Source organism: Carassius auratus, unplaced genomic scaffold (assembly GCF_003368295.1).
Source record: "Carassius auratus strain Wakin unplaced genomic scaffold, ASM336829v1 scaf_tig00029950, whole genome shotgun sequence".
Classification (NCBI taxonomy): Eukaryota; Metazoa; Chordata; class Actinopteri; order Cypriniformes; family Cyprinidae; genus Carassius; species Carassius auratus.
In genome coordinates, this window is record NW_020525813.1 from 32,501 (window position 1) to 46,889 (window position 14,389).

A 14,389-nucleotide genomic window follows, 5' to 3' on the forward strand; every position below is an offset into this window, starting at 1 on the left:
AACCTCACTCCCCGATCTCAAGAGACGCACTAGCGACTGACGCTAGTGGCTGTAGCCATTTAGCCTCCTTGTTAGTGCGTCCGCCTCCCATGCCGGAAGACCCGGGTTCGAGCCCCGCTCGGAGCGAGTGAGAGGAGCGTCAGAGAGGACCCGGGTGAGAGGGGTTACACGTGTGTGTGCGTGCGTGTGTGTGTGTGCGTGTGTGTGTGTGTGTGCGTGTTTGTGTGTGTGTGCGCGTGTTTGTGTGTGTGTGTGTGTGTGCGCGTGTGTGTGTGTGTGCGTATGTGTGCGTGCGTGTGTGTGTGTGTGCGTGTGTGTGTGTGCGTGCGTGTATGTGTGTGCGTGTGTGTGTGTGTGTGCATGTGTGTGTGTGTGTACCTGCTATTCCCAATATTATTACACAATTTTAGTAAACACAGTAAATTTTGACCTTGTGAGGAAAAAAGCTTATAAATCACACATAATTAAATTTTTTGCAAATTAAATAAATGGCTGTAGTTTTGTGTGAGGGGAAGGGTTAGCATAAGAGGATAGAAAATACAAGCTTTACAGTAGAAAAACCAGTAAGCCAATGGAATGAAGCCATGATGATAGGAATACCAGTGTCAGTCCAGTCGTGTCCCTCGTGTGCTCGCTCTCTAGCTGTCCGTCGCTCATCTAGTCCATCTGCATGCTCTCATTCACCTTTGAAACATTTTGCCACCATTGAAAAGATTCATTCATTCATTGGCGAACTAGATGAGTTTGAATCTTTTCTGTCTTGTAGGTTTAATGAGAGCGAGCGCAGTCTAGTGAGGCACCAGGTGTTTGTTCAGATCCTCCGTCATTGCAGCACTCGTGATCAGAGTTTCTGTGGAGTTTGTCAATTGCACAACTGAACGTCTCCGTGTTGACTTTAATGTTCTGCTGAAGAAAACAGATGGATGATGTGTAACACTCGCATCTGACTGGCCAGAGATTCCAAGATGAAAACTAGTCAGAGAGAGAGCTTCCCTCTGAACACTCCAAACATGTTTAATCTCCCGCAAACATCTTTCTGCTAGATTTATGTTGTTGAAGCCGTCTGTTATCAGCCGGTCTTTGTGTGTTTTGTTGAGACACAGACAGTGACATTCATGCATATTCATTCAATTAAAACATTCAAGTGCCTCTTTTTGATTTCCACTATAACTCTCAACACGAGTGGCGTCTCTTCTTCAAGCCGCGGTGCAGTGTTCATGTGCGGGAGGGACATTTACTCTATCTCTTAATTAAAGATTATATCACATCATTTTCTTCACAAGGGAAGAAAAATTCACTTCAAAGAAAAAGAGTTAGAAAAATAATTTCTGTAAGTTCACCAACTGAAAATGAAGCAAAGTTATTTGCTTGAGTAAGATTGACGTTTTTAATATCCACAGCAGCGGCGTTGGATTGGCGTGACTGAGCCGTCTGCAGCTGAGAGAAAGCACATCGTGTGCCACTGCTTCGTCCTCATTATTGAGAAAACAATGCATAATTAAAGTAATCATGATTAATTACCATTCGCTCACCATTTGCACATCTGCTTAATTATAAGTTTGGAAAATTCTTCCACGTCTGAATTCTAATATTGTGCAATGCTCCTTCTGAGGTGGTTTTGATAATTCGGCCGACGTGAGCGCATCAGCTAGAGGCTCTGGATCCACCGTGCTGATGTTCGTCTGTTGTTTTAATTACACCGACATGTATGAGAGGGAGAGGGAGAAATAGGGCCCAGAGATAAACGTCTACATGACACAAGGCCGCTGCTGAGAAGGCAGTATACAGTGACGTACAGAAATCAATACAGCATTTTCCCTCTGTGCTTCATAAATGTCTTAGCATTTGCCCAGATACAGACATCCAGAGGGCCGACACAGGACCCAATGAGCCGCTGGACTACAGTAGGTGGGCTAGCAGGGTGAACAGCTCAAACCGCTTTAACCGACAGATGCCTGGGAGTCCCCGGAGAGGAACCCTCGGAGGAGAAACGGGGTGTTAACCACAGTGTCAAGCAGGTGGAATAATTAAGAAAAAGGGAAGAGCTCATTTAAAATGGCTAAATCATGTCTGTAGGTTAATTATGTTGCCTTACCTTAAAAAAGGAAGTGGCTGCACCAGGGGATCACAATGGATTTTCTTTTGAGGACGCTCTCGGCTCTTCAGCAAGCAGACACTTTTGATACGGAGCAAAGACGACCCATGATGTGATGGACGATCCGTTCTCAGCTGACCACCACTGTAGCTTGTGGTGGAGGAGCGGATGACATTAGATCACACAATGCAGTCAGGAATTATGAGTATGCTGAACACAGGTAGCTTACAAGAAGTCAGCTTATGCAGTTAGAAATAGTGTTTCCATTACTGTGAGCAGACACCACAGCATCTCTAATGATAGACCACTCGTGGTTGATTATCATTTAAACTGGTTGCAGTTAACTCATTCATGATCAATGTTTGTAGCTCTCAATGGGGAAGTTCACCAATGAAAACTTGTCATCATTTACCAAACCTGTTGAACTCGCCACCTTATGTGGACACAGAAAAAAATAAAATAAAAATAAATTATATATATATATATATATATATATATATATATATATATATATATATATATATATATATATATATATATATATATATATAGTGAATTTTTTGTCCAATAATAATAATTTTCATTTTCCCACTCCCTTTAATATCTTCAAGTTATTGACACTCTTGTTTAAACCCATCTTTGGGTCAAATATCGACTAACCCAACTTTTTGGATTAAACATTTAATTGAAAAATGTAACCTAACAGTTGGATTAGTCCATATTGCAACAAGCCTGTATATTTTAGAGAGTATGATCAGTTTTTCTGTGTTTCTTTTCAAATGCGGCATTAACAGAAGGGTTAGCTAGTCACATTGTAAGCCTTCAGTCAGTGCAGCTGTCCGTCACGCTTCTGCTCTGGAAGAGTGTCAAGTGGCCGCACTAAGAGGGGTGTTCAGGTTGTAATCATCACGCTCAGCTGCGACTCGTCCGTATTGATAGTGTTCGCTGTTGTAAGGCAGAGGGAATTAAAGTTAATCATCAGAGAAATGTCAGACGGCTTTGCTCACACACGCTCAGCGGCGCTCTCAAACAATGCGTCCTCGCTGCATCAGTCAAGTCGTAGAGGGCCAGCGCTCAGATCTCTTCTGAGTGTGCCTGTTGTAATCATGCGTGACCGGCAGTGACTGAGCTCTTTAATTAGAGAGACATGCATTCATTATTTACCCTTTTCTCAGAGGAGATTACCAGGAGGCTATGCTTTGTGTGAGATATACAGAGCTAAACCTGAGACGGACCTTCCTCCACTGCTGCACGTAACCCAAGCGTTTCCTGAGTCTAATACGAGCCTCTTCCTCCAGCAGCGCACGGTCTCCTGACTCACTCCCAAAGAGTGATGTGTGTGAGCAGGTCCGTTCGTTCACGTCTAGTAGATGCTGTGTGTTCATATTCAGCTCAGAACTGTTGGAGGAGGATTTTAATTAAAATAAATTAATCGATGTGAAGTTTCTAATGAGCAGATGCTAGTGGTATTTAAAAAGCTCTCATTAAGCATCTGAAGGGCTTTTGATGGCAGTCTGTGTCTGGTCACATCCTCTGTCCGGATGAAAGAGGAGCTGTCGAAGGTCACGCGGTTCATTTACTGAGCACATCCAAAGGGTTGAGTCGCGTTCCAGGCCTTTGAAGCTCCTCCGCTGGCTCGATAGCCGGTCGATGGCCAACCCGGGGTTCCAGGGAAACTATACCCCTCGACTTTAGAAGTCACTTTGTTTACGCAGAAATCATTCATTTAGCTGAAGGTCTTTATGAGAGCATAAGGAACATTTGACAGGCTTTTGTGTCCTCTGAAAAGAGGTAAACTAAAGATAGGGTTTAATTGGTTGAAAACAAGTGTGGCACTCATGTGAATCAGCTTTCTGATGCATGTCAGTACATCAGCTTTTTTAAGTATTTTAGATTCAAACCACAATCTAACAATCTAAAAACTGAGCGTCGCTCATAAATAGAACAAAAGAATGGGCTCGCAGTGTGTTTAAAAGTGGATCACATTCAGAAGGCTCAGTTCTGGGTCTGGCTGGGAGCCTGTGATGTTCAGCAGACATACAGAGAGAAATTTGCTTCCCATCTCAGTGTTTTCATTTCTTAAAGAGCCCCCCAGAGCGGAGCCCTCTCGCATGCAGAATAACAGCAACGATGGTTTCACATGGATGAAACTAGTGAAAAGGTCAACAGGCCGAGACGACTCTTGTGTATGGGCTACAGGGATCAGTTATTGTTGTAATTATGAGGTGAGGATGTATCGATCGTGTGTGTGATGTTCCTCTACAGAGCTGTAGTCCAGTATAAAATGAATGGAGCATCAACTTTTATTACTTTCATCTCTGCAGCAAACATGAATTTCACTTCTGTTAGCATCAGGTGAAGACTCGTACTCCGATATGATCCACGCAAAAGCTGGAATATATTACATATATATATATATATATTATATTTGCCCAGATTTTCCCACCATTTACTTACTATCTGCAGATGAGTTGACCGATTTCATAGAAAATCACGTAGTTTAAGATTGACACAGAGTCCGATAATTTTGTTTAGGAGTCTGATTCCATCCAATCGGAGGATATATTTTAGCCAACTTTAGAACACACATTGTTTTAATTTGTCACAATCCATATCCGAATAACAGCTTTTGCGTTTCTGTGTGTGTTTGTTGTGATCGCAATGACTTCGGATTAAGATCAGAAATTAGTTTAATGTACGAACTCCAGTTGTTCCTCTTCAAAGTTGGCAAGTGTATGATGCCTAGTGTTTAAAAATTTGTTACAATTTTAAAAGTCACATAATGTATAATCTCCAGATCCAGAATCAAGCTGTCAAAGCACTGCTTACTTACATGTAAGCTAATGTGATCACCGAACAGCAGCATATAAATCAAAACTGCCTACATTACTGAATGAAATGTTGACACATGAAGTGGTTTACATTTATGACATTTACATTTATTCATTTAGCTGACGCTTTTATCCAAAGCGACTTACAATTGCTATACATATCAGAGGTTGGAGCAACTAGGGGTTAAGTGTCTTGCTCAGGGACACATTGGTGTCTAACAGTGGATTCGAACCCGGGTCTCTCACACCAAAGGCATGCGTCTTATCCACTGCGCCAACACCACCCCTACCATTTACTTTGGGACTTTGGTTTAGGACTATGAAGCTTTGGTGTTGATGGAAGCGACTGACTCCATCTGTGTTTTGATCATCATTCTGAATCAAATCAAAAACATGATTTTTCTTAGCTCTTTGTTCAAAATGTAGCTTTTTTACTAAACTTGCTCAAATTATTCTGGGCACCATGAAATTTCATGCTGGGACGGAAAGAGTTAAAAGATTAGTTCACTTCCAGAATAAAAATGTCCTCATAATTTACTCATCCTCATGTCATCCAAGATCTTTCTTTCTTCAGTTACAAAGAAATTAAGGTTCTTAATGCTCAAAAACATTCATTGCTTTGCGACTGAAGACAGAAAGACATGAACATCTTGGATGTCATGGGGGAGAGTAAATTATCAGTAGATTTTTATTCTGGATGTGAACTAATCCTTTAAGCAATGAGACAGAATGAGCCAATGTCTAGAGAAGAGCACAGCTCGTCTGAAATCTTCAGTCTAATAGCCGAAAATCAACCCCATCCTTTTGTGACGAGTGAGAATGTTGTCTTTGCTCTTGTTTGCTCGCTTAGTGTTAACTGAGCATCTTTTTAACGCTGTGTGATTTGTACTGTTACTGACCACATCTAAAGAATCTAAAGAAACATCCGGTCATAGAGATGGAGTAAGCTGGAAGTGAGGAGCTCTGCCAAGATAATACACTAATATTGTAATCTGAGCCCTCAAATGTTGATAAAGCAAGGGTCAAATATAACATAAGTATCCCAACAACAAGACTTCTGCTATGAAGAGACACTTACAGAAGGGAAAAATTAAACGTATTCAAAAACCGTTAAGTTCCTTCACAATCAGCAGTCCAAAGATGGCATAAAAAGTAACCGAGTCCACGCAAGAAACTACATCAGAGAATTGAATCTCGTTACGGACATTAAGAGAGGAATTGCAAGTGTCCAGGGAAGTGGTGCTGGTGCAGCTTAAAGCTGAGATTGCAACATTGTTTAATGGTATCAAAGCAAACTTTTCCTCTCTGTGTGAAGAAACGGAAGTGGACCTTTGTGTTGTACATGATGAGCTAGCCAGTGAGCTAGCATGTCTCCGATCGACACAAGCAGAGACTGTCAGTAATGTAGAGGAAATGAAAAACACTCGGCGAAATGATGGACAGGGTAACCGCTTCGGAACAATCACATCTTATACTAGAGCCCCAGATACAGATCCCCTGTAAAGACCTTGTCTCAGAGGAGCACCAGGACAAGACCACAGGAAACAGATGATTCTTCTGCACAATCTGACTTTGCTGCAGCCTGGAATTGAACTACTGGTTTCGTCTGGTCAGAGGAGAACTGACCCCAACTGAGCCTGGTTTCTCCCAAGGTTTTTTTCTCCATTCTGTCACCGATGGAGTTTCGGTTCCTTGCCGCTGTCGCCTCTGGCTTGCTTAGTTGGGGTCACTTCATCTACAGCGATATCATTGACTTGATTGCAAATAAATGCACAGACACTATTTAAACTGAACAGAGATGACATCACTGAATTCAATGATGAAGTGCCTTTAACTATCATTCTGCATTATTGACACACTGTTTTCCTAAATAATTTTTTTCAGTTGCTTTGACGCAATGTATTTTGTTTAAAGCGCTATATAAATAAAGGTGACTTGACTTGACGAGAAGTGCCTGGATCTGGAAAACAGAAGCAGGAGGCAAAACCTTCATCTGGTGGGCATTAAAGAAGGAGCTGAAGGTGGGAACATTATCAGATTCCTAACAATTATGATGGGATCTTTTAAGATGCTTGAAGAGAATAATGTGCAGTTTGTCACGTGGAATAGTAAAGGCCTGAATGGTGCAGTGAAAAGAGGTAATATACTGGCTCATCTTAGAAAGCTGGGAGCGGATGTTGCCTTTCTACAAGAAACACATCTTAAAAATCACACGCACAAACAGTTAAATAAAAATTGGGTTGGACGCGTTTCACTCAAAATTTAATTTCAAGTACTGAGGAATGCTCATTATAATTAATAAAAGAATTCCCTTTATTACATCTGATGCAATATCAGACCCAAATGGTAGATATATTATTGTAAACGGGAAACTTTATAAAACCCCTGTAACACTGGCAAACGTCTATGCTCCCAACTAAAATTATGAGAAATTTTGTTAACTCCGTTTTAGCAATCCTTCCCAATCTTCACAGACACAACCTAATTTTAGCAGAAGATTTTAATCTGGTAATGGACACAGTATTGGACAGATCATCAAGCAGACCACAGTCTCTATCTAAATGAGCCTAACTAATCCAGATTTTTTTAAATCAGCAAATATAATTGAAGTTTGGAAATATTTAAATCCAACTACTAAAAAATATTCTTTCTTTTTCGCAACTGCACAATTCTTATTCTAGGATTGACTATATTTTCTTGGACTCTAAATTACTTTTGTATTAACTATAAAGCAATTGTTTTATCAGACCATGTCTCATTAAAATTACAACTAACCTTCCCCAAAAAATACATTTCCAGAACCTGACGGATGGATAATAGTTTATTAACTAATGAAACACGTTGAGTTTATAAGATCACAAATAGAATTTTACATGCAAATTCTAAACCCCAGAAAGTATATTATGGAAAGCCTATTTTAGTGGTCAAATTATATATTTTTATGCACATACGTCTTTGTGCAAGAAATTTAAGACTAAAAAAAACATAAAAGACTAAAATGAATAGAACAAATATCAGAAAGAGATCACCAACATGCAGAATCTCCTACTGCTGAACTTCTAACAAAAAGGATAATGCTGCAAACAGAATTTAATCTTCTAGCATCAGAAGAGACTGTTAAATTAATAAATCATTCCACACATACATATTATGAATATGGTTATAAAATAGGAAAATATTTGGCTCATCAGTTAAGAGTATCTGAGACATCAAAATGTATAACTTAAATTCACATGGGTTCTGGTTGTATAACAAAAGATCAATTAGAAATTAATAAAAATTTTAAACATTTTTATATTAAACTATATTCAGCTGAATCAGCAAAAGAAGTCAAACCCATGGATGACTACTTTGATAATTTAGATATTTCTTCTATTAATGAAAGAGATAAAAAGCTATTAGAGGAACTTATTACTCTGGAAGAGGTTGGGATTGAAGACAGAGTTTTTCAAAGGTCCAGAATTTAACAAGATGTTCCTTGCTGACATCGACTCCTCTCCTTCTAGACATTTTTAATGAATCATTAGAGAGAGTTCTTCTTCCAGTCACGTTTACCAAGCGTCAATTACTACATAAAGATAAGGACCCACTTGATCCAGCATCATATAGACCAGTGAGTTTACTAAACGGTGACAACAAAATATTATCTAAAATAAGGGTAATTAGATTAGAAAATATACTCCTAGCAATAATACATGAAGATCAGACAGGTTTTTATTAAAAATTAGACAAATGGTTCACAACATTCGCAGATTATATGATATAACCTTCCCACTCAAGATCTTATTCTAAAGTCCTTATTTGATTGGATGCTGAAAGGGCTTTTGACAGGGTCGAATGGGATTATCTGTTCTCGGCCCTGTCAAGGTTTGGTTTTGGATTTACATTTATTTTGTGGATAAGGCTTCTTTATGCATCCCCAATGTCTTCAGGACAGACAAATAAATTAAGGGCTGATTACTTTGTAAGAACGTTCTACTAGACAAGGCTGCCCATGATCTCAGATGCTTTTTGCAATAGCAATTGAACCTCTGGCAATCTCTTTACGAAACTTAACAGTCTACAGTGGGGTCTTTCGAGGGGTGGGGGAGCGTAAAGTATCATTATTTGTGGATGATATATTGTTATATATTTCCAACACTTCTAAATCTATTCCTGCAATAATTTCCACTTTAAAGAAACTTGGACAAATTTCAGGGTATAAACTTGGGGAAAAGTATATTATTTCCAATTAACAATTTAGCTGATCAACATTTTTTTTAAACTGCCCTTTAAACTCCCCAGTTTAAATACTCAGGAATCAATGTCACTAAGATATTTGTAGATCTATATAAGGATAATTTTTCAGAGTTGTTTCTCACTAGCAGGAAAAATTAATATTAACAAAATTAACATTCTTCTAAAATGTTTTTTTTTTATTTCAGTTTATATCAATATATATTAAGAAGAGTTTTTTCCCCCCCATAGTTTTGATACAGTTATTTCAGAATTTATTTTGGAATAGAAAGAAACCTAGAATAAGGAAGGCATTTTTACAGAGACCCAAATCAAAAGGATGAATGGGATTTTCAAACTTTCAGATTTGTTACTGGGCGACTAATATAAGAATGATGGCCTACTGGTTACAAAAACAACCCTGACTACGCGTAAGCATAGAAAGTGCATTCTGTTATCTATCCTCACTTTCTGCTCTACTGTTTTCACCTTTGCCCACTATATGCCCTTATCCATTAGACAATCTAGTAGTTTCACATACACTTAAGATCTGGTCCCTGGTCCCAAAATGTTTTGGTTGGCAAGCTGGTTCCCTTCAAAGCTCCATCATAAAATACTAATTTGCTTCCTCTTTTAAAAATACAGCATTTGATGATTGGGTTGGAAAAGGAATTTAAAGCTTTATAGACATATATGTATACATGTCATATACACTCACCTAAAGGATTATTAGGAACACCTGTTCAATATCTCATTAATGCAATTATCTGATCAACCAATCACATGGCAGTTGCTTCAATGCATTTAGGGCTGGGGTCCTGGTCAAGACAATCTCCTGAACTCCAAACTGAATGTCCGAATGGGAAAGAAAGGTGATTTAAGCAATTTTGAGTGTGGCATGGTTGTTGGTGCCAGACGGGCCGGTCTGAGTATTTCCCAATCTGCTCAGTTACTGGGATTTTCACGCACAACCATTTCTAGGGTTTACAAAGAATGGTGTGAAAAGGGAAAAACATCCAGTATGTGGCAGTCCTGTGGAGGAAAATGCCTTGTTGATGCTAGAGGTCAGAGGAGAATGGGTCGACTGATTCAAGCTGATAAAAGAGCAACTTTGACTGAAATAACCACTCGTTACAACCGAGGTATGCAGCAAAGCATTTGTGAAGCCACAACACGCACAACCTTGAGACGGATGGGCTACAACAGCAGAAGACCCCACCGGGTACCACTCATCTCCACTACAAATAGGAAAAAGAGGCTACGATTTGCACCAGCTCACCAAAACTGGACAGATGAAGACTGGAAAAATGTTGCTTGGTCTGATGAGTCTCTGATGATTTCTGTTGAGACATTCAGATGGTAGAGTCAGAATTTGGCGTAAACAGAATGAGAATATGGATCCATCATGCCTTGTTACCACTGTGCAGGCTGCTGGTGGTGTAATTGTGTGGGGGGGGGATGTTTTCTTGGCACACTTTAGGCCTCTTGGTGCTAATTGGGCATCGTTTAAATGCCACGGCCTACCTGAGCATTGTTTCTGACCATGTCCATCCCTTTATGACCACCATGTACCATCCTCTGATGGCTACTTCCAGCAGGATAATGCACCATGTCACAAAGCTTGAATCATTTCAAATTGGTTTCTTGAACATGACACTGAGTTCACTGTACTAAAATAGCCCCACAGTCACCTGATCTCAACCCAATCTTTGGGATATGGTGGAACGGGAGCTTCGTGCCCTGGATGTGCATCCCACAAATCTCCATCAAGTGCAAGATGCGATCCTATCAATATGGGCCAACATTTCTAAAGAATGCTTTCAGCACCTTGTTGAATCAATGCCACGTAGAATTAAGGCAGTTCTGAAGGTGAAAGGGAGTCAAACACAGCATTAGTATGGTGTTAATAATAATCCTTTAGGTGAGTGTATATATGAAGAACTATTTCAATTGACAAGCACATCAACTCTAGAACACTTGAAGTCCTCCTGGGTGGAAGACTTCGAAGTTGAACTTACAGAGGAGCAATGGGTAGCCCTTAAACAGATTCATGGCTCATCAGTCTCTGCAAGACACAGACTCATACAGTTTAAAGTAATACATCGTTTACTGGTCTAAGCAAAAGCTCAGTAAGATATTCCCAAATGTAGACCCTTCATGTGACCGTTGTGGACGTGCACCACTGGCCCATATGTTTGCGTAGCTTCCCAAAATTATCATCCTACTGGAGAAGTATTTTTTTTGACATTGTCAAGAATATTACAAAGGCCAATTGATCTAGGTCCTCTGATGGCAGTTTTAGGTATTGTTGAATCTGAGATCCAAAAACAGGGCTTAGCAAAATATGTAAAATAAAATAAAGATTTTATTTGTTTGACTACTAGCACAAAGATTAATATTGTTAAACTGGAAACAGAAAGCTTCCCCCACATATATGAATCTGATGAAGGATCTAATAAAACATTTGGAGCTAGAGGAAATCAGATTCTCCTTAAAAAGGAAAGAGGAAAAGTTTTCTGAGATGTGGCCACCTTTTATAAATTACTTTGGTGATATTGATCCTACAGGAATTGGTTGAATTGATCTATTGAGATAAATGGTTAACTGAGCTTAGAAGAAGATTGAATGAATACTTGAGGTGTTTATTGGACTAATGCACCCACTTTTGTTTTATACATATTGTCTACTGTTGTTTTCTCTGTGTAATGTTTTGTTTTTCTTTCTGTAATTATATGTTGGATAGTTTTGTGTGAGATGTGAGTGAATATGTGTTGGCTTATATGTGTTGAATGGTTTTGATATGTAAAAGTAAAAATCTAATAAATGAAGTAAAAAAAGAAAAAAAAAAAGAAAAGAAACATCCGGTCATAAAACTCATCATCTAAAGCTGCATTGACACACATGATGATGCATTCAGTTCCTCTTTATGCTGTAGAGCAGCTCTGCGTCATGTTGCTGTTACGTCAACATGTCAGTGTCTCTCTGGAGTGTTTCCAGCAGACTGTTGAATTCAGACTGTTCTGTGGCACAAGGGGTCCATGGTAGTATTAGAGAAGTGCATCTAATAAAGTGGGCACCGAGCACATACACACAGGACAGACTTAATCTCTGAGGAAACAAGAGCTAATGAGAGACAGGGACAGAGAGAGGGAGGACGGCCTTCTGTGGAGAGACAGCCATGCAAATATCTCACCCAGAGATTCATTATTCATTCTCCTGAATCTCTCCCACAGAATAATGATCCCAAATATGCAGCAGTCACCAGCAGCCTCTCCCGAGCAGAAATTGGATTTTGGGTGAACGATCAGACAGTTTACATTTCATCAAATTTCCCACGATTTAAATTCAACCTCGCAGAGATGGAAATGAGAGCAGCTGTTGTTCTGTTCACCTGTGCAAACACACACACACACATATCCACTCTTTCATCTTATTAACTCAGCTGGTGAATTTACAATGTGTAAATGCTCAAACTGCTACAAACACTTTACAAACACATCTGTTTTCTCACTTGAAAACTGAAATTAGTTTATTTTTGGCTTTCTTTGTTTCTTGATTCCTATTTTTGGTTTCTCCATTTTGGTAAATCGAAAACTGTCTTCGTCTTGCTGTCAAACAGAATCTCACGCAAAACGAATCTGTCTGTGCAGTTTTACATGAAACAAAATAATGTGCATTTCATGGTGAAAAACGTCTCCGGTTATTTATGTAACCATGGTTCCCTGAGTAGGGAGCGAGACACTGTGTCCTCTAATGGTCGATATGGGGAATGCCTCGTTCTGACCCATTTCTGAAGCATACATTCAAAAAACACCAGCAGCATGTTGGCTAGTGACAGCTCATGATGTCACTACCCGTGCAACTGTAAAATAAATAGGCACTGAGAGAACACGTCATCCAGTTTTTCGTCTTTAGCTTGCCTTCGAAGCATGGCAAGAAACTTAGTGACCCCTAGAGGACGCAGTGTCTCATTCCCTACTCAGGGAACCATGGTTACACAAGCAACCTGAGACGTTCCCTTTCAAGGGAGCTTCGAACTGAATCCTCTAGGGGTCACTATGGGGAACTGTATACCCACGCCACCATGCTGAGGGGAGTGCATGCCAGAAAACCATGGCGAGCAATAAGTACCAACTCTACCAAAGCTTTAAGGGAATTAGATGGCTGTCCGTGACATTGTCCCCTACAGCCAAAGGCCTAGGCTGCATACCCCCAAAACTTACCTGTTAGGGCCTGACTCCTGGGCTTGGGGTAGAGCTCAAGGCTTGGAATCAGGAATAGATTCCTTTAAGGGGATATGATACATATTGTTAGTATTAGAGGTCTCAAGATGGCGCCGGTGTTTGTGGCCTGCTGTCTGCCTCTCAGTCTATCTGTCTTCACTTCGCCAGCTTTGTTACAGTATAATTTAAGATTAAAGATTAAAGATTTTTATTCATCACATAAACGATTATATAGAGCATATATAACCAGCAGTGAAATGTGAGTCAGGTCCACTACATGGACAGTGCAATCATTAAAGAATACAACACAGATAAAAATATACATAAATATAGGTATGAAAGAATTAAATAAAAGTAAACAATAAAAATATAAGAATAAAACATTTAAAAGATGTATACCGTAGAATTAAATATAGAATAGAAAATAATGTGCATGAAAGTGTACTGTAGTCTTAAATATTAAGATACACAGGAATGTACACATCCAAAAAGGTGGTTCTTTTGACTGCTGAGTAGCGCTTTAACCACAAGTTATCAAACAAGCCATCAAAGCACATTTTCGAAAATAGACGTCAGCTTTGCCTCACCCATGTGTTATATTTGACTTCAGTCAAATGGCTAGTTAAAATATTTAATATTCACAGATGAACGTTAAGTCCTTATGAAGATATGTACTTTTTTTAGAGCGAATTTAAGCAGGATAAATGTCAAGCCTATGAGCCTGTGCTTATATTTTCTTTACACAATATTTTAGATTTTACACATTTAAATAGTGTGCAGTATTATTTATATAATATGAATTATGTCAAGTAAAGTCAAGTCACCTTTATTTATATAGCACTTTAAACAAAATACATTGTGTCAGAGCAACTAAAAAAAAATCTTTAGGAAAAGAATGCAAAATGATAGTTAAAGGCAGTTCATCATTGAATTCAGTGATGTCATCTCTGTTCAGTTAAATAGTGCCTGTGCATTTATTTGTAATCAAGTCAACAATATCGCTGTAGATGAAGTGACCCCAACTA

The 14,389-nt window shown here is 39.2% G+C and overlaps 1 protein-coding gene across 1 annotated transcript in view; it reads left to right on the forward strand.

The window, feature by feature from the left end:
* Positions 1 to 14,389, forward strand: part of LOC113079966 (interleukin-1 receptor accessory protein-like 1-B) — a 131,083-nt gene that overhangs the window by 30,396 nt on the left and 86,298 nt on the right. The gene's annotated exons all lie outside the window — the stretch shown is intronic.